The sequence below is a fragment of the Mycteria americana genome, chromosome 17 (genome assembly GCF_035582795.1).
Source record: "Mycteria americana isolate JAX WOST 10 ecotype Jacksonville Zoo and Gardens chromosome 17, USCA_MyAme_1.0, whole genome shotgun sequence".
NCBI classification, from domain to species: domain Eukaryota; kingdom Metazoa; phylum Chordata; class Aves; order Ciconiiformes; family Ciconiidae; genus Mycteria; species Mycteria americana.
Genome location: NC_134381.1, coordinates 350840 through 369801, shown reverse-complemented (window position 1 = coordinate 369801; position 18962 = coordinate 350840).

The window sequence follows — 18962 nt, the reverse complement described above, 5'->3', positions numbered from 1 at the left end:
TTTGCTTGGTAGTGGGGCAACACTGTGTATCTCTCTCTCGCAGAGCCCGGCTGCCAAATTCGAAACGTCCAGCGATTGCGCCCACACGAAAGCTGCCAGCACGGAATGCTGTAGCTGGTTTTCACTGTCCCTTGGAACTGCATTCGCTGCCACACAGACATTCGCTTTCCCCAAAAGCTTTGGTTCGTAAAGGGGCAACACTGTGTATGTGTCTCTCGCAGAGCCCGGCTGCCAAATTCGAAACGTCCAGCGATTGCGCCCACACGAAAGCTGCCAGCACGGAATGCTGTAGCTGGTTTTCACTGTCCCTTGGAACTGCATTCCCTGCCACACAGACATTCGCTTTCCCCAAAAGCTTTGCTTGGTAGTGGGGCAACACTGTGTATCTCTCTCTCGCAGAGCCCGGCTGCCAAATTCGAAACGTCCAGCGATTTCTCCCACACGAAAGCTGCCAGCACGGAATGCTGTAGCTGGTTTTCACTGTCCCTTGGAACTGCATTCGCTGCCACACAGACATTCGCTTTCCCCAAAAGCTTTGGTTCGTAAAGGGGCAACACTGCGTATGTGTCTCTCGCAGAGCCCGGCTGCCAAATTCGAAACGTCCAGCGATTGCGCCCACACGAAAGCTGCCAGCACGGAATGCTGTAGCTGGTTTTCACTGTCCCTTGGAACTGCATTCGCTGCCACACAGACATTCGCTTTCCCCAAAAGCTTTGGTTCGTAAAGGGGCAACACTGTGTATGTGTCTCTCGCAGAGCCCGGCTGCCAAATTCGAAACGTCCAGCGATTTCTCCCACACGAAAGCTGCCAGCACGGAATGCTGTAGCTGGTTTTCACTGTCCCTTGGAACTGCATTCGCTGCCACACAGACATTCGCTTTCCCCAAAAGCTTTGCTTGGTAGTGGGGCAACACTGTGTATCTCTCTCTCGCAGAGCCCGGCTGCCAAATTCGAAACGTCCAGCGATTGCGCCCACACGAAAGCTGCCAGCACGGAATGCTGTAGCTGGTTTTCACTGTCCCTTGGAACTGCATTCGCTGCCACACAGACATTCGCTTTCCCCAAAAGCTTTGGTTCGTAAAGGGGCAACACTGTGTATGTGTCTCTCGCAGAGCCCGGCTGCCAAATTCGAAACGTCCAGCGATTGCGCCCACACGAAAGCTGCCAGCACGGAATGCTGTAGCTGGTTTTCACTGTCCCTTGGAACTGCATTCGCTGCCACACAGACATGCGCTTTCCCCAGAAGCTTTGCTTGGTAATGGGGCAACACTGTGTATCTCTCTCTCGCAGAGCCCGGCTGCCAAATTCGAAACGTCCAGCGATTGCGCCCTCACAAAAGCTGCCAGCACGGAATGCTGTAGCTGGTTTTCACTGTCCCTTGGAACTGCATTCGCTGCCACAAAGACATTCGCTTTCCCCAAAAGCTTTGCTTGGTAAAGGGGCAACACTGTGTATGTGTCTCTCGCAGAGCCCGGCTGCCAAATTCGAAACGTCCAGCGATTGCGCCCACACGAAAGCTGCCAGCACGGAATGCTGTAGCTGGTTTTCACTGTCCCTTGGAACTGCATTCGCTGCCACACAGACATTCGCTTTCCCCAAAAGCTTTGCTTGGTAGTGGGGCAACACTGTGTATCTCTCTCTCGCAGAGCCCGGCTGCCAAATTCGAAACGTCCAGCGATTGCGCCCACACGAAAGCTGCCAGCACGGAATGCTGTAGCTGGTTTTCACTGTCCCTTGGAACTGCATTCGCTGCCACACAGACATTCGCTTTCCCCAAAAGCTTTGCTTGGTAATGGGGCAACACTGTGTATGTGTCTCTCGCAGAGCCCGGCTGCCAAATTCGAAACGTCCAGCGATTGCGCCCACACGAAAGCTGCCAGCACGGAATGCTGTAGCTGGTTTTCACTGTCCCTTGGAACTGCATTCCCTGCCACACAGACATTCGCTTTCCCCAAAAGCTTTGCTTGGTAATGGGGCAACACTGTGTATGTGTCTCTCGCAGAGCCCGGCTGCCAATTTCGAAACGTCCAGCGATTTCGCCCACACGAAAGCTGCCAGCACGGAATGCTGTAGCTGGTTTTCACTGTCCCTTGGAACTGCATTCGCTGCCGCACAGACATTCGCTTTCCCCAGAAGCTTTGCTTGGTAATGGGGCAACACCGTGTATCTCTCTCTCGCAGAGCCCGGCTGCCAAATTCGAAACGTCCAGCGATTGCGCCCACACGAAAGCTGCCAGCACGGAATGCTGTAGCTGGTTTTCACTGTCCCTTGGAACTGCATTCGCTGCCACACAGACATTCGCTTTCCCCAAAAGCTTTGCTTGGTAGTGGGGCAACACTGTGTATCTCTCTCTCGCAGAGCCCGGCTGCCAAATTCGAAACGTCCAGCGATTGCGCCCACACGAAAGCTGCCAGCACGGAATGCTGTAGCTGGTTTTCACTGTCCCTTGGAACTGCATTCGCTGCCACACAGACATTCGCTTTCCCCAAAAGCTTTGCTTGGTAATGGGGCAACACTGTGTATGTGTCTCTCGCAGAGCCCGGCTGCCAAATTCGAAACGTCCAGCGATTTCTCCCACACGAAAGCTGCCAGCACGGAATGCTGTAGCTGGTTTTCACTGTCCCTTGGAACTGCATTCGCTGCCACACAGACATTCGCTTTCCCCAAAAGCTTTGCTTGGTAATGGGGCAACACTGTGTATGTGTCTCTCACAGAGCCCGGCTGCCAAATTCGAAACGTCCAGCGATTGCGCCCACACGAAAGCTGCCAGCACGGAATGCTGTAGCTGGTTTTCACTGTCCCTTGGAACTGCATTCGCTGCCACACAGACATTCGCTTTCCCCAAAAGCTTTGCTTGGTAGTGGGGCAACACTGTGTATCTCTCTCTCGCAGAGCCCGGCTAACAAATTCGAAACGTCCAGCGATTTCGCCCACACGAAAGCTGCCAGCACGGAATGCTGTAGCTGGTTTTCACTGTCCCTTGGAACTGCATTCGCTGCCACACAGACATTCGCTTTCCCCAAAAGCTTTGCTTGGTAATGGGGCAACACTGTGTATGTGTCTCTCGCAGAGCCCGGCTGCCAAATTCGAAACGTCCAGCGATTTCGCCCACACGAAAGCTGCCAGCACGGAATGCTGTAGCTGGTTTTCACTGTCCCTTGGAACTGCATTCGCTGCCGCACAGACATTCGCTTTCCCCAGAAGCTTTGCTTGGTAATGGGGCAACACCGTGTATCTCTCTCTCGCAGAGCCCGGCTGCCAAATTCGAAACGTCCAGCGATTGCGCCCACACGAAAGCTGCCAGCACGGAATGCTGTAGCTGGTTTTCACTGTCCCTTGGAACTGCATTCGCTGCCACACAGACATTCGCTTTCCCCAAAAGCTTTGCTTGGTAATGGGGCAACACTGTGTATCTCTCTCTCGCAGAGCCCGGCTGCCAAATTCGAAACGTCCAGCGATTGCGCCCACACGAAAGCTGCCAGCACGGAATGCTGTAGCTGGTTTTCACTGTCCCTTGGAACTGCATTCGCTGCCACACAGACATTCGCTTTCCCCAAAAGCTTTGCTTGGTAGTGGGGCAACACTGTGTATCTCTCTCTCGCAGAGCCCGGCTAACAAATTCGAAACGTCCAGCGATTTCGCCCACACGAAAGCTGCCAGCACGGAATGCTGTAGCTGGTTTTCACTGTCCCTTGGAACTGCATTCGCTGCCACACAGACATTCGCTTTCCCCAAAAGCTTTGCTTGGTAATGGGGCAACACTGTGTATGTGTCTCTCGCAGAGCCCGGCTGCCAAATTCGAAACGTCCAGCGATTTCGCCCACACGAAAGCTGCCAGCACGGAATGCTGTAGCTGGTTTTCACTGTCCCTTGGAACTGCATTCGCTGCCGCACAGACATTCGCTTTCCCCAGAAGCTTTGCTTGGTAATGGGGCAACACCGTGTATCTCTCTCTCGCAGAGCCCGGCTGCCAAATTCGAAACGTCCAGCGATTGCGCCCACAAGAAAGCTGCCAGCACGGAATGCTGTAGCTGGTTTTCACTGTCCCTTGGAACTGCATTCGCTGCCACACAGACATTCGCTTTCCCCAAAAGCTTTGGTTCGTAAAGGGGCAACAGAGTGTATGTGTCTCTCGCAGAGCCCGGCTGCCAAATTCGAAACGTCCAGCGATTTCTCCCACACGAAAGCTGCCAGCACGGAATGCTGTAGCTGGTTTTCACTGTCCCTTGGAACTGCATTCGCTGCCACACAGACATTCGCTTTCCCCAAAAGCTTTGGTTCGTAAAGGGGCAACACTGTGTATGTGTCTCTCGCAGAGCCCGGCTGCCAAATTCGAAACGTCCAGCGATTTCTCCCACACGAAATCTGCCAGCACGGAATGCTGTAGCTGGTTTTCACTGTCCCTTGGAACTGCATTCGCTGCCACACAGACATTCGCTTTCCCCAAAAGCTTTGCTTGGTAATGGGGCAACACTGTGTATGTGTCTCTCGCAGAGCCCGGCTGCCAAATTCGAAACGTCCAGCGATTGCGCCCACACGAAAGCTGCCAGCACGGAATGCTGTAGCTGGTTTTCACTGTCCCTTGGAACTGCATTCGCTGCCACACAGACATTCGCTTTCCCCAAAAGCTTTGCTTGGTAGTGGGGCAACAATGCGTATGTGTCTCTCGCAGAGCCCGGCTGCCAAATTCGAAACGTCCAGCGATTGCGCCCACACGAAAGCTGCCAGCACGGAATGCTGTAGCTGGTTTTCACTGTCCCTTGGAACTGCATTCGCTGCCACACAGACATTCGCTTTCCCCAAAAGCTTTGCTTGGTAAAGGGGCAACACTGTGTATGTGTCTCTCGCAGAGCCCGGCTGCCAAATTCGAAACGTCCAGCGATTGCGCCCACACGAAAGCTGCCAGCACGGAATGCTGTAGCTGGTTTTCACTGTCCCTTGGAACTGCATTCGCTGCCACACAGACATTCGCTTTCCCCAAAAGCTTTGGTTCGTAAAGGGGCAACACTGTGTATGTGTCTCTCGCAGAGCCCGGCTGCCAAATTCGAAACGTCCAGCGATTGCGCCCACACGAAAGCTGCCAGCACGGAATGCTGTAGCTGGTTTTCACTGTCCCTTGGAACTGCATTCCCTGCCACACAGACATTCGCTTTCCCCAAAAGCTTTGCTTGGTAATGGGGCAACACTGTGTATGTGTCTCTCGCAGAGCCCGGCTGCCAAATTCGAAACGTCCAGCGATTTCTCCCACACGAAAGCTGCCAGCACGGAATGCTGTAGCTGGTTTTCACTGTCCCTTGGAACTGCATTCGCTGCCACACAGACATTCGCTTTCCCCAAAAGCTTTGGTTCGTAAAGGGGCAACACTGCGTATGTGTCTCTCGCAGAGCCCGGCTGCCAAATTCGAAACGTCCAGCGATTGCGCCCACACGAAAGCTGCCAGCACGGAATGCTGTAGCTGGTTTTCACTGTCCCTTGGAACTGCATTCGCTGCCACACAGACATTCGCTTTCCCCAAAAGCTTTGGTTCGTAAAGGGGCAACACTGTGTATGTGTCTCTCGCAGAGCCCGGCTGCCAAATTCGAAACGTCCAGCGATTTCTCCCACACGAAAGCTGCCAGCACGGAATGCTGTAGCTGGTTTTCACTGTCCCTTGGAACTGCATTCGCTGCCACACAGACATTCGCTTTCCCCAAAAGCTTTGCTTGGTAGTGGGGCAACACTGTGTATCTCTCTCTCGCAGAGCCCGGCTGCCAAATTCGAAACGTCCAGCGATTGCGCCCACACGAAAGCTGCCAGCACGGAATGCTGTAGCTGGTTTTCACTGTCCCTTGGAACTGCATTCGCTGCCACACAGACATTCGCTTTCCCCAAAAGCTTTGGTTCGTAAAGGGGCAACACTGTGTATGTGTCTCTCGCAGAGCCCGGCTGCCAAATTCGAAACGTCCAGCGATTGCGCCCACACGAAAGCTGCCAGCACGGAATGCTGTAGCTGGTTTTCACTGTCCCTTGGAACTGCATTCGCTGCCACACAGACATGCGCTTTCCCCAGAAGCTTTGCTTGGTAATGGGGCAACACTGTGTATCTCTCTCTCGCAGAGCCCGGCTGCCAAATTCGAAACGTCCAGCGATTGCGCCCTCACAAAAGCTGCCAGCACGGAATGCTGTAGCTGGTTTTCACTGTCCCTTGGAACTGCATTCGCTGCCACAAAGACATTCGCTTTCCCCAAAAGCTTTGCTTGGTAAAGGGGCAACACTGTGTATGTGTCTCTCGCAGAGCCCGGCTGCCAAATTCGAAACGTCCAGCGATTGCGCCCACACGAAAGCTGCCAGCACGGAATGCTGTAGCTGGTTTTCACTGTCCCTTGGAACTGCATTCGCTGCCACACAGACATTCGCTTTCCCCAAAAGCTTTGCTTGGTAGTGGGGCAACACTGTGTATCTCTCTCTCGCAGAGCCCGGCTGCCAAATTCGAAACGTCCAGCGATTGCGCCCACACGAAAGCTGCCAGCACGGAATGCTGTAGCTGGTTTTCACTGTCCCTTGGAACTGCATTCGCTGCCACACAGACATTCGCTTTCCCCAAAAGCTTTGCTTGGTAATGGGGCAACACTGTGTATGTGTCTCTCGCAGAGCCCGGCTGCCAAATTCGAAACGTCCAGCGATTGCGCCCACACGAAAGCTGCCAGCACGGAATGCTGTAGCTGGTTTTCACTGTCCCTTGGAACTGCATTCCCTGCCACACAGACATTCGCTTTCCCCAAAAGCTTTGCTTGGTAATGGGGCAACACTGTGTATGTGTCTCTCGCAGAGCCCGGCTGCCAATTTCGAAACGTCCAGCGATTTCGCCCACACGAAAGCTGCCAGCACGGAATGCTGTAGCTGGTTTTCACTGTCCCTTGGAACTGCATTCGCTGCCGCACAGACATTCGCTTTCCCCAGAAGCTTTGCTTGGTAATGGGGCAACACCGTGTATCTCTCTCTCGCAGAGCCCGGCTGCCAAATTCGAAACGTCCAGCGATTGCGCCCACACGAAAGCTGCCAGCACGGAATGCTGTAGCTGGTTTTCACTGTCCCTTGGAACTGCATTCGCTGCCACACAGACATTCGCTTTCCCCAAAAGCTTTGCTTGGTAGTGGGGCAACACTGTGTATCTCTCTCTCGCAGAGCCCGGCTGCCAAATTCGAAACGTCCAGCGATTGCGCCCACACGAAAGCTGCCAGCACGGAATGCTGTAGCTGGTTTTCACTGTCCCTTGGAACTGCATTCGCTGCCACACAGACATTCGCTTTCCCCAAAAGCTTTGCTTGGTAATGGGGCAACACTGTGTATGTGTCTCTCGCAGAGCCCGGCTGCCAAATTCGAAACGTCCAGCGATTTCTCCCACACGAAAGCTGCCAGCACGGAATGCTGTAGCTGGTTTTCACTGTCCCTTGGAACTGCATTCGCTGCCACACAGACATTCGCTTTCCCCAAAAGCTTTGCTTGGTAATGGGGCAACACTGTGTATGTGTCTCTCACAGAGCCCGGCTGCCAAATTCGAAACGTCCAGCGATTGCGCCCACACGAAAGCTGCCAGCACGGAATGCTGTAGCTGGTTTTCACTGTCCCTTGGAACTGCATTCGCTGCCACACAGACATTCGCTTTCCCCAAAAGCTTTGCTTGGTAGTGGGGCAACACTGTGTATCTCTCTCTCGCAGAGCCCGGCTAACAAATTCGAAACGTCCAGCGATTTCGCCCACACGAAAGCTGCCAGCACGGAATGCTGTAGCTGGTTTTCACTGTCCCTTGGAACTGCATTCGCTGCCACACAGACATTCGCTTTCCCCAAAAGCTTTGCTTGGTAATGGGGCAACACTGTGTATGTGTCTCTCGCAGAGCCCGGCTGCCAAATTCGAAACGTCCAGCGATTTCGCCCACACGAAAGCTGCCAGCACGGAATGCTGTAGCTGGTTTTCACTGTCCCTTGGAACTGCATTCGCTGCCGCACAGACATTCGCTTTCCCCAGAAGCTTTGCTTGGTAATGGGGCAACACCGTGTATCTCTCTCTCGCAGAGCCCGGCTGCCAAATTCGAAACGTCCAGCGATTGCGCCCACACGAAAGCTGCCAGCACGGAATGCTGTAGCTGGTTTTCACTGTCCCTTGGAACTGCATTCGCTGCCACACAGACATTCGCTTTCCCCAAAAGCTTTGCTTGGTAATGGGGCAACACTGTGTATCTCTCTCTCGCAGAGCCCGGCTGCCAAATTCGAAACGTCCAGCGATTGCGCCCACACGAAAGCTGCCAGCACGGAATGCTGTAGCTGGTTTTCACTGTCCCTTGGAACTGCATTCGCTGCCACACAGACATTCGCTTTCCCCAAAAGCTTTGCTTGGTAGTGGGGCAACACTGTGTATCTCTCTCTCGCAGAGCCCGGCTAACAAATTCGAAACGTCCAGCGATTTCGCCCACACGAAAGCTGCCAGCACGGAATGCTGTAGCTGGTTTTCACTGTCCCTTGGAACTGCATTCGCTGCCACACAGACATTCGCTTTCCCCAAAAGCTTTGCTTGGTAATGGGGCAACACTGTGTATGTGTCTCTCGCAGAGCCCGGCTGCCAAATTCGAAACGTCCAGCGATTTCGCCCACACGAAAGCTGCCAGCACGGAATGCTGTAGCTGGTTTTCACTGTCCCTTGGAACTGCATTCGCTGCCGCACAGACATTCGCTTTCCCCAGAAGCTTTGCTTGGTAATGGGGCAACACCGTGTATCTCTCTCTCGCAGAGCCCGGCTGCCAAATTCGAAACGTCCAGCGATTGCGCCCACAAGAAAGCTGCCAGCACGGAATGCTGTAGCTGGTTTTCACTGTCCCTTGGAACTGCATTCGCTGCCACACAGACATTCGCTTTCCCCAAAAGCTTTGGTTCGTAAAGGGGCAACAGAGTGTATGTGTCTCTCGCAGAGCCCGGCTGCCAAATTCGAAACGTCCAGCGATTTCTCCCACACGAAAGCTGCCAGCACGGAATGCTGTAGCTGGTTTTCACTGTCCCTTGGAACTGCATTCGCTGCCACACAGACATTCGCTTTCCCCAAAAGCTTTGGTTCGTAAAGGGGCAACACTGTGTATGTGTCTCTCGCAGAGCCCGGCTGCCAAATTCGAAACGTCCAGCGATTTCTCCCACACGAAATCTGCCAGCACGGAATGCTGTAGCTGGTTTTCACTGTCCCTTGGAACTGCATTCGCTGCCACACAGACATTCGCTTTCCCCAAAAGCTTTGCTTGGTAATGGGGCAACACTGTGTATGTGTCTCTCGCAGAGCCCGGCTGCCAAATTCGAAACGTCCAGCGATTGCGCCCACACGAAAGCTGCCAGCACGGAATGCTGTAGCTGGTTTTCACTGTCCCTTGGAACTGCATTCGCTGCCACACAGACATTCGCTTTCCCCAAAAGCTTTGCTTGGTAGTGGGGCAACAATGCGTATGTGTCTCTCGCAGAGCCCGGCTGCCAAATTCGAAACGTCCAGCGATTGCGCCCACACGAAAGCTGCCAGCACGGAATGCTGTAGCTGGTTTTCACTGTCCCTTGGAACTGCATTCGCTGCCACACAGACATTCGCTTTCCCCAAAAGCTTTGCTTGGTAAAGGGGCAACACTGTGTATGTGTCTCTCGCAGAGCCCGGCTGCCAAATTCGAAACGTCCAGCGATTGCGCCCACACGAAAGCTGCCAGCACGGAATGCTGTAGCTGGTTTTCACTGTCCCTTGGAACTGCATTCGCTGCCACACAGACATTCGCTTTCCCCAAAAGCTTTGGTTCGTAAAGGGGCAACACTGTGTATGTGTCTCTCGCAGAGCCCGGCTGCCAAATTCGAAACGTCCAGCGATTGCGCCCACACGAAAGCTGCCAGCACGGAATGCTGTAGCTGGTTTTCACTGTCCCTTGGAACTGCATTCCCTGCCACACAGACATTCGCTTTCCCCAAAAGCTTTGCTTGGTAATGGGGCAACACTGTGTATGTGTCTCTCGCAGAGCCCGGCTGCCAAATTCGAAACGTCCAGCGATTTCTCCCACACGAAAGCTGCCAGCACGGAATGCTGTAGCTGGTTTTCACTGTCCCTTGGAACTGCATTCGCTGCCACACAGACATTCGCTTTCCCCAAAAGCTTTGGTTCGTAAAGGGGCAACACTGCGTATGTGTCTCTCGCAGAGCCCGGCTGCCAAATTCGAAACGTCCAGCGATTGCGCCCACACGAAAGCTGCCAGCACGGAATGCTGTAGCTGGTTTTCACTGTCCCTTGGAACTGCATTCGCTGCCACACAGACATTCGCTTTCCCCAAAAGCTTAGGTTCGTAAAGGGGCAACAGTGTGTATGTGTCTCTCGCAGAGCCCGGCTGCCAAATTCGAAACGTCCAGCGATTTCTCCCACACGAAAGCTGCCAGCACGGAATGCTGTAGCTGGTTTTCACTGTCCCTTGGAACTGCATTCGCTGCCACACAGACATTCGCTTTCCCCAGAAGCTTTGCTTGGTAATGGGGCAACACTGTGTATGTGTCTCTCGCAGAGCCCGGCTGCCAAATTCGAAACGTCCAGCGATTGCGCCCACACGAAAGCTGCCAGCACGGAATGCTGTAGCTGGTTTTCACTGTCCCTTGGAACTGCATTCGCTGCCACACAGACATTCGCTTTCCCCAAAAGCTTTGCTTGGTAGTGGGGCAACACTGCGTATGTGTCTCTCGCAGAGCCCGGCTGCCAAATTCGAAACGTCCAGCGATTGCGCCCACACGAAAGCTGCCAGCACAGAATGCTGTAGCTGGTTTTCACTGTCCCTTGGAACTGCATTCGCTGCCACACAGACATTCGCTTTCCCCAAAAGCTTTGCTTGGTAAAGGGGCAACACTGTGTATGTGTCTCTCGCAGAGCCCGGCTAACAAATTCGAAACGTCCAGCGATTGCGCCCACACGAAAGCTGCCAGCACGGAATGCTGTAGCTGGTTTTCACTGTCCCTTGGAACTGCATTCGCTGCCACACAGACATTCGCTTTCCCCAAAAGCTTTGCTTGGTAATGGGGCAACACTGTGTATGTGTCTCTCGCAGAGCCCGGCTGCCAAATTCGAAACGTCCAGCGATTGCGCCCACACGAAAGCTGCCAGCACGGAATGCTGTAGCTGGTTTTCACTGTCCCTTGGAACTGCATTCGCTGCCACACAGACATTCGCTTTCCCCAAAAGCTTTGCTTGGTAGTGGGGCAACACTGTGTATCTCTCTCTCGCAGAGCCCGGCTGCCAAATTCGAAACGTCCAGCGATTGCGCCCACACGAAAGCTGCCAGCACGGAATGCTGTAGCTGGTTTTCACTGTCCCTTGGAACTGCATTCGCTGCCACACAGACATTCGCTTTCCCCAAAAGCTTTGCTTGGTAGTGGGGAAACACTGTGTATCTCTCTCTCGCAGAGCCCGGCTGCCAAATTCGAAACGTCCAGCGATTTCGCCCACACGAAAGCTGCCAGCACGGAATGCTGTAGCTGGTTTTCACTGTCCCTTGGAACTGCATTCGCTGCCACACAGACATTCGCTTTCCCCAGAAGCTTTGCTTGGTAATGGGGCAACACCGTGTATCTCCTCTCGCAGAGCCCGGCTGCCAAATTCGAAACGTCCAGCGATTGCGCCCACAAGAAAGCTGCCAGCACGGAATGCTGTAGCTGGTTTTCACTGTCCCTTGGAACTGCATTCGCTGCCACACAGACATTCGCTTTCCCCAAAAGCTTAGGTTCGTAAAGGGGCAACAGTGTGTATGTGTCTCTCGCAGAGCCCGGCTGCCAAATTCGAAACGTCCAGCGATTTCTCCCACACGAAATCTGCCAGCACGGAATGCTGTAGCTGGTTTTCACTGTCCCTTGGAACTGCATTCGCTGCCACACAGACATTCGCTTTCCCCAGAAGCTTTGCTTGGTAATGGGGCAACACTGTGTATGTGTCTCTCGCAGAGCCCGGCTGCCAAATTCGAAACGTCCAGCGATTGCGCCCACACGAAAGCTGCCAGCACGGAATGCTGTAGCTGGTTTTCACTGTCCCTTGGAACTGCATTCGCTGCCACACAGACATTCGCTTTCCCCAAAAGCTTTGCTTGGTAGTGGGGCAACACTGTGTATGTGTCTCTCGCAGAGCCCGGCTGCCAAATTCGAAACGTCCAGCGATTGCGCCCACACGAAAGCTGCCAGCACGGAATGCTGTAGCTGGTTTTCACTGTCCCTTGGAACTGCATTCGCTGCCACACAGACATTCGCTTTCCCCAAAAGCTTTGCTTGGTAGTGGGGCAACACTGTGTATCTCTCTCTCGCAGAGCCCGGCTGCCAAATTCGAAACGTCCAGCGATTGCGCCCACACGAAAGCTGCCAGCACGGAATGCTGTAGCTGGTTTTCACTGTCCCTTGGAACTGCATTCGCTGCCACACAGACATTCGCTTTCCCCAAAAGCTTTGCTTGGTAATGGGGCAACACTGTGTATGTGTCTCTCGCAGAGCCCGGCTGCCAAATTCGAAACGTCCAGCGATTTCTCCCACACGAAAGCTGCCAGCACGGAATGCTGTAGCTGGTTTTCACTGTCCCTTGGAACTGCATTCGCTGCCACACAGACATTCGCTTTCCCCAAAAGCTTTGCTTGGTAATGGGGCAACACTGTGTATGTGTCTCTCGCAGAGCCCGGCTGCCAAATTCGAAACGTCCAGCGATTGCGCCCACACGAAAGCTGCCAGCACGGAATGCTGTAGCTGGTTTTCACTGTCCCTTGGAACTGCATTCGCTGCCACACAGACATTCGCTTTCCCCAAAAGCTTTGCTTGGTAGTGGGGCAACACTGTGTATCTCTCTCTCGCAGAGCCCGGCTGCCAAATTCGAAACGTCCAGCGATTGCGCCCACACGAAAGCTGCCAGCACGGAATGCTGTAGCTGGTTTTCACTGTCCCTTGGAACTGCATTCGCTGCCACACAGACATTCGCTTTCCCCAAAAGCTTTGCTTGGTAGTGGGGCAACACTGTGTATCTCTCTCTCGCAGAGCCCGGCTAACAAATTCGAAACGTCCAGCGATTTCGCCCACACGAAAGCTGCCAGCACGGAATGCTGTAGCTGGTTTTCACTGTCCCTTGGAACTGCATTCGCTGCCACACAGACATTCGCTTTCCCCAAAAGCTTTGCTTGGTAATGGGGCAACACTGTGTATGTGTCTCTCGCAGAGCCCGGCTGCCAAATTCGAAACGTCCAGCGATTTCGCCCACACGAAAGCTGCCAGCACGGAATGCTGTAGCTGGTTTTCACTGTCCCTTGGAACTGCATTCGCTGCCGCACAGACATTCGCTTTCCCCAGAAGCTTTGCTTGGTAATGGGGCAACACCGTGTATCTCTCTCTCGCAGAGCCCGGCTGCCAAATTCGAAACGTCCAGCGATTGCGCCCACACGAAAGCTGCCAGCACGGAATGCTGTAGCTGGTTTTCACTGTCCCTTGGAACTGCATTCGCTGCCACACAGACATTCGCTTTCCCCAAAAGCTTTGGTTCGTAAAGGGGCAACACTGCGTATGTGTCTCTCGCAGAGCCCGGCTGCCAAATTCGAAACGTCCAGCGATTGCGCCCACACGAAAGCTGCCAGCACGGAATGCTGTAGCTGGTTTTCACTGTCCCTTGGAACTGCATTCGCTGCCACACAGACATTCGCTTTCCCCAAAAGCTTAGGTTCGTAAAGGGGCAACAGTGTGTATGTGTCTCTCGCAGAGCCCGGCTGCCAAATTCGAAACGTCCAGCGATTTCTCCCACACGAAAGCTGCCAGCACGGAATGCTGTAGCTGGTTTTCACTGTCCCTTGGAACTGCATTCGCTGCCACACAGACATTCGCTTTCCCCAGAAGCTTTGCTTGGTAATGGGGCAACACTGTGTATGTGTCTCTCGCAGAGCCCGGCTGCCAAATTCGAAACGTCCAGCGATTGCGCCCACACGAAAGCTGCCAGCACGGAATGCTGTAGCTGGTTTTCACTGTCCCTTGGAACTGCATTCGCTGCCACACAGACATTCGCTTTCCCCAAAAGCTTTGCTTGGTAGTGGGGCAACACTGCGTATGTGTCTCTCGCAGAGCCCGGCTGCCAAATTCGAAACGTCCAGCGATTGCGCCCACACGAAAGCTGCCAGCACGGAATGCTGTAGCTGGTTTTCACTGTCCCTTGGAACTGCATTCGCTGCCACACAGACATTCGCTTTCCCCAAAAGCTTTGCTTGGTAAAGGGGCAACACTGTGTATGTGTCTCTCGCAGAGCCCGGCTGCCAAATTCGAAACGTCCAGCGATTTCTCCCACACGAAAGCTGCCAGCACGGAATGCTGTAGCTGGTTTTCACTGTCCCTTGGAACTGCATTCGCTGCCACACAGACATTCGCTTTCCCCAAAAGCTTTGCTTGGTAATGGGGCAACACTGTGTATGTGTCTCTCGCAGAGCCCGGCTGCCAAATTCGAAACGTCCAGCGATTGCGCCCACACGAAAGCTGCCAGCACGGAATGCTGTAGCTGGTTTTCACTGTCCCTTGGAACTGCATTCGCTGCCACACAGACATTCGCTTTCCCCAAAAGCTTTGCTTGGTAGTGGGGCAACACTGTGTATCTCTCTCTCGCAGAGCCCGGCTGCCAAATTCGAAACGTCCAGCGATTGCGCCCACACGAAAGCTGCCAGCACGGAATGCTGTAGCTGGTTTTCACTGTCCCTTGGAACTGCATTCGCTGCCACACAGACATTCGCTTTCCCCAAAAGCTTTGCTTGGTAAAGGGGCAACACTGTGTATGTGTCTCTCGCAGAGCCCGGCTGCCAAATTCGAAACGTCCAGCGATTTCGCCCACACGAAAGCTGCCAGCACGGAATGCTGTAGCTGGTTTTCACTGTCCCTTGGAACTGCATTCGCTGCCACACAGACATTCGCTTTCCCCAGAAGCTTTGCTTGGTAATGGGGCAACACCGTGTATCTCCTCTCGCAGAGCCCGGCTGCCAAATTCGAAACGTCCAGCGATTGCGCCCACAAGAAAGCTGCCAGCACGGAATGCTGTAGCTGGTTTTCACTGTCCCTTGGAACTGCATTCGCTGCCACACAGACATTCGCTTTCCCCAAAAGCTTAGGTTCGTAAAGGGGCAACAGTGTGTATGTGTCTCTCGCAGAGCCCGGCTGCCAAATTCGAAACGTCCAGCGATTTCTCCCACACGAAATCTGCCAGCACGGAATGCTGTAGCTGGTTTTCACTGTCCCTTGGAACTGCATTCGCTGCCACACAGACATTCGCTTTCCCCAGAAGCTTTGCTTGGTAATGGGGCAACACTGTGTATGTGTCTCTCGCAGAGCCCGGCTGCCAAATTCGAAACGTCCAGCGATTGCGCCCACACGAAAGCTGCCAGCACGGAATGCTGTAGCTGGTTTTCACTGTCCCTTGGAACTGCATTCGCTGCCACACAGACATTCGCTTTCCCCAAAAGCTTTGCTTGGTAGTGGGGCAACACTGTGTATGTGTCTCTCGCAGAGCCCGGCTGCCAAATTCGAAACGTCCAGCGATTGCGCCCACACGAAAGCTGCCAGCACGGAATGCTGTAGCTGGTTTTCACTGTCCCTTGGAACTGCATTCGCTGCCACACAGACATTCGCTTTCCCCAAAAGCTTTGCTTGGTAATGGGGCAACACTGTGTATGTGTCTCTCGCAGAGCCCGGCTGCCAAATTCGAAACGTCCAGCGATTTCGCCCACACGAAAGCTGCCAGCACGGAATGCTGTAGCTGGTTTTCACTGTCCCTTGGAACTGCATTCGCTGCCGCACAGACATTCGCTTTCCCCAGAAGCTTTGCTTGGTAATGGGGCAACACCGTGTATCTCTCTCTCGCAGAGCCCGGCTGCCAAATTCGAACGTCCAGCGATTGCGCCCACAAGAAAGCTGCCAGCACGGAATGCTGTAGCTGGTTTTCACTGTCCCTTGGAACTGCATTCGCTGCCACACAGACATTCGCTTTCCCCAAAAGCTTTGCTTGGTAATGGGGCAACACTGTGTATGTGTCTCTCGCAGAGCCCGGCTGCCAAATTCGAAACGTCCAGCGATTTCGCCCACACGAAAGCTGCCAGCACGGAATGCTGTAGCTGGTTTTCACTGTCCCTTGGAACTGCATTCGCTGCCGCACAGACATTCGCTTTCCCCAGAAGCTTTGCTTGGTAATGGGGCAACACCGTGTATCTCTCTCTCGCAGAGCCCGGCTGCCAAATTCGAAACGTCCAGCGATTGCGCCCACAAGAAAGCTGCCAGCACGGAATGCTGTAGCTGGTTTTCACTGTCCCTTGGAACTGCATTCGCTGCCACACAGACATTCGCTTTCCCCAAAAGCTTTGCTTGGTAGTGGGGCAACACTGTGTATCTCTCTCTCGCAGAGCCCGGCTGCCAAATTCGAAACGTCCAGCGATTGCGCCCACACGAAAGCTGCCAGCACGGAATGCTGTAGCTGGTTTTCACTGTCCCTTGGAACTGCATTCGCTGCCACACAGACATTCGCTTTCCCCAAAAGCTTTGCTTGGTAGTGGGGCAACACTGTGTATCTCTCTCTCGCAGAGCCCGGCTGCCAAATTCGAAACGTCCAGCGATTGCGCCCACACGAAAGCTGCCAGCACGGAATGCTGTAGCTGGTTTTCACTGTCCCTTGGAACTGCATTCGCTGCCACACAGACATTCGCTTTCCCCAAAAGCTTTGCTTGGTAGTGGGGCAACACTGTGTATCTCTCTCTCGCAGAGCCCGGCTAACAAATTCGAAACGTCCAGCGATTTCGCCCACACGAAAGCTGCCAGCACGGAATGCTGTAGCTGGTTTTCACTGTCCCTTGGAACTGCATTCGCTGCCACACAGACATTCGCTTTCCCCAAAAGCTTTGCTTGGTAATGGGGCAACACTGTGTATGTGTCTCTCGCAGAGCCCGGCTGCCAAATTCGAAACGTCCAGCGATTGCGCCCACACGAAAGCTGCCAGCACGGAATGCTGTAGCTGGTTTTCACTGTCCCTTGGAACTGCATTCGCTGCCGCACAGACATTCGCTTTCCCCAGAAGCTTTGCTTGGTAATGGGGCAACACCGTGTATCTCTCTCTCGCAGAGCCCGGCTGCCAAATTCGAAACGTCCAGCGATTGCGCCCACAAGAAAGCTGCCAGCACGGAATGCTGTAGCTGGTTTTCACTGTCCCTTGGAACTGCATTCGCTGCCACACAGACATTCGCTTTCCCCAAAAGCTTTGGTTCGTAAAGGGGCAACAGTGTGTATGTGTCTCTCGCAGAGCCCGGCTGCCAAATTCGAAACGTCCAGCGATTTCTCCCACACGAAAGCTGCCAGCACGGAATGCTGTAGCTGGTTTTCACTGTCCCTTGGAACTGCATTCGCTGCCACACAGACATTCGCTTTCCCCAAAAGCTTTGGTTCGTAAAGGGGCAACACTGTGTATGTGTCTCTCGCAGAGCCCGGCTGCCAAATTCGAAACGTCCAGCGATTTCTCCCACACGAAATCTGCCAGCACGGAATGCTGTAGCTGGTTTTCACTGTCCCTTGGAACTGCATTCGCTGCCACACAGACATTCGCTTTCCCCAAAAGCTTTGCTTGGTAATGGGGCAACACTGTGTATGTGTCTCTCGCAGAGCCCGGCTGCCAAATTCGAAACGTCCAGCGATTGCGCCCACACGAAAGCTGCCAGCACGGAATGCTGTAGCTGGTTTTCACTGTCCCTTGGAACTGCATTCGCTGCCACACAGACATTCGCTTTCCCCAAAAGCTTTGCTTGGTAGTGGGGCAACACTGCGTATGTGTCTCTCGCAGAGCCCGGCTGCCAAATTCGAAACGTCCAGCGATTGCGCCCACACGAAAGCTGCCAGCACGGAATGCTGTAGCTGGTTTTCACTGTCCCTTGGAACTGCATTCGCTGCCACACAGACATTCGCTTTCCCCAAAAGCTTTGCTTGGTAAAGGGGCAACACTGTGTATGTGTCTCTCGCAGAGCCCGGCTAACAAATTCGAAACGTCCAGCGATTGCGCCCACACGAAAGCTGCCAGCACGGAATGCTGTAGCTGGTTTTCACTGTCCCTTGGAACTGCATTCGCTGCCACACAGACATTCGCTTTCCCCAAAAGCTTTGGTTCGTAAAGGGGCAACACTGTGTATGTGTCTCTCGCAGAGCCCGGCTGCCAAATTCGAAACGTCCAGCGATTGCGCCCACACGAAAGCTGCCAGCACGGAATGCTGTAGCTGGTTTTCACTGTCCCTTGGAACTGCATTCCCTGCCACACAGACATTCGCTTTCCCCAGAAGCTTTGCTTGGTAATGGGGCAACACTGTGTATGTGTCTCTCGCAGAGCCCGGCTGCCAAATTCGAAACGTCCAGCGATTTCTCCCACACGAAAGCTGCCAGCACGGAATGCTGTAGCTGGTTTTCACTGTCCCTTGGAACTGCATTCGCTGCCACACAGACATTCGCTTTCCCCAAAAGCTTTGGTTCGTAAAGGGGCAACACTGCGTATGTGTCTCTCGCAGAGCCCGGCTGCCAAATTCGAAACGTCCAGCGATTGCGCCCACACGAAAGCTGCCAGCACGGAATGCTGTAGCTGGTTTTCACTGTCCCTTGGAACTGCATTCGCTGCCACACAGACATTCGCTTTCCCCAAAAGCTTAGGTTCGTAAAGGGGCAACACTGTGTATGTGTCTCTCGCAGAGCCCGGCTGCCAAATTCGAAACGTCCAGCGATTTCTCCCACACGAAAGCTGCCAGCACGGAATGCTGTAGCTGGTTTTCACTGTCCCTTGGAACTGCATTCGCTGCCACACAGACATTCGCTTTCCCCAGAAGCTTTGCTTGGTAATGGGGCAACACTGTGTATGTGTCTCTCGCAGAGCCCGGCTGCCAAATTCGAAACGTCCAGCGATTGCGCCCACACGAAAGCTGCC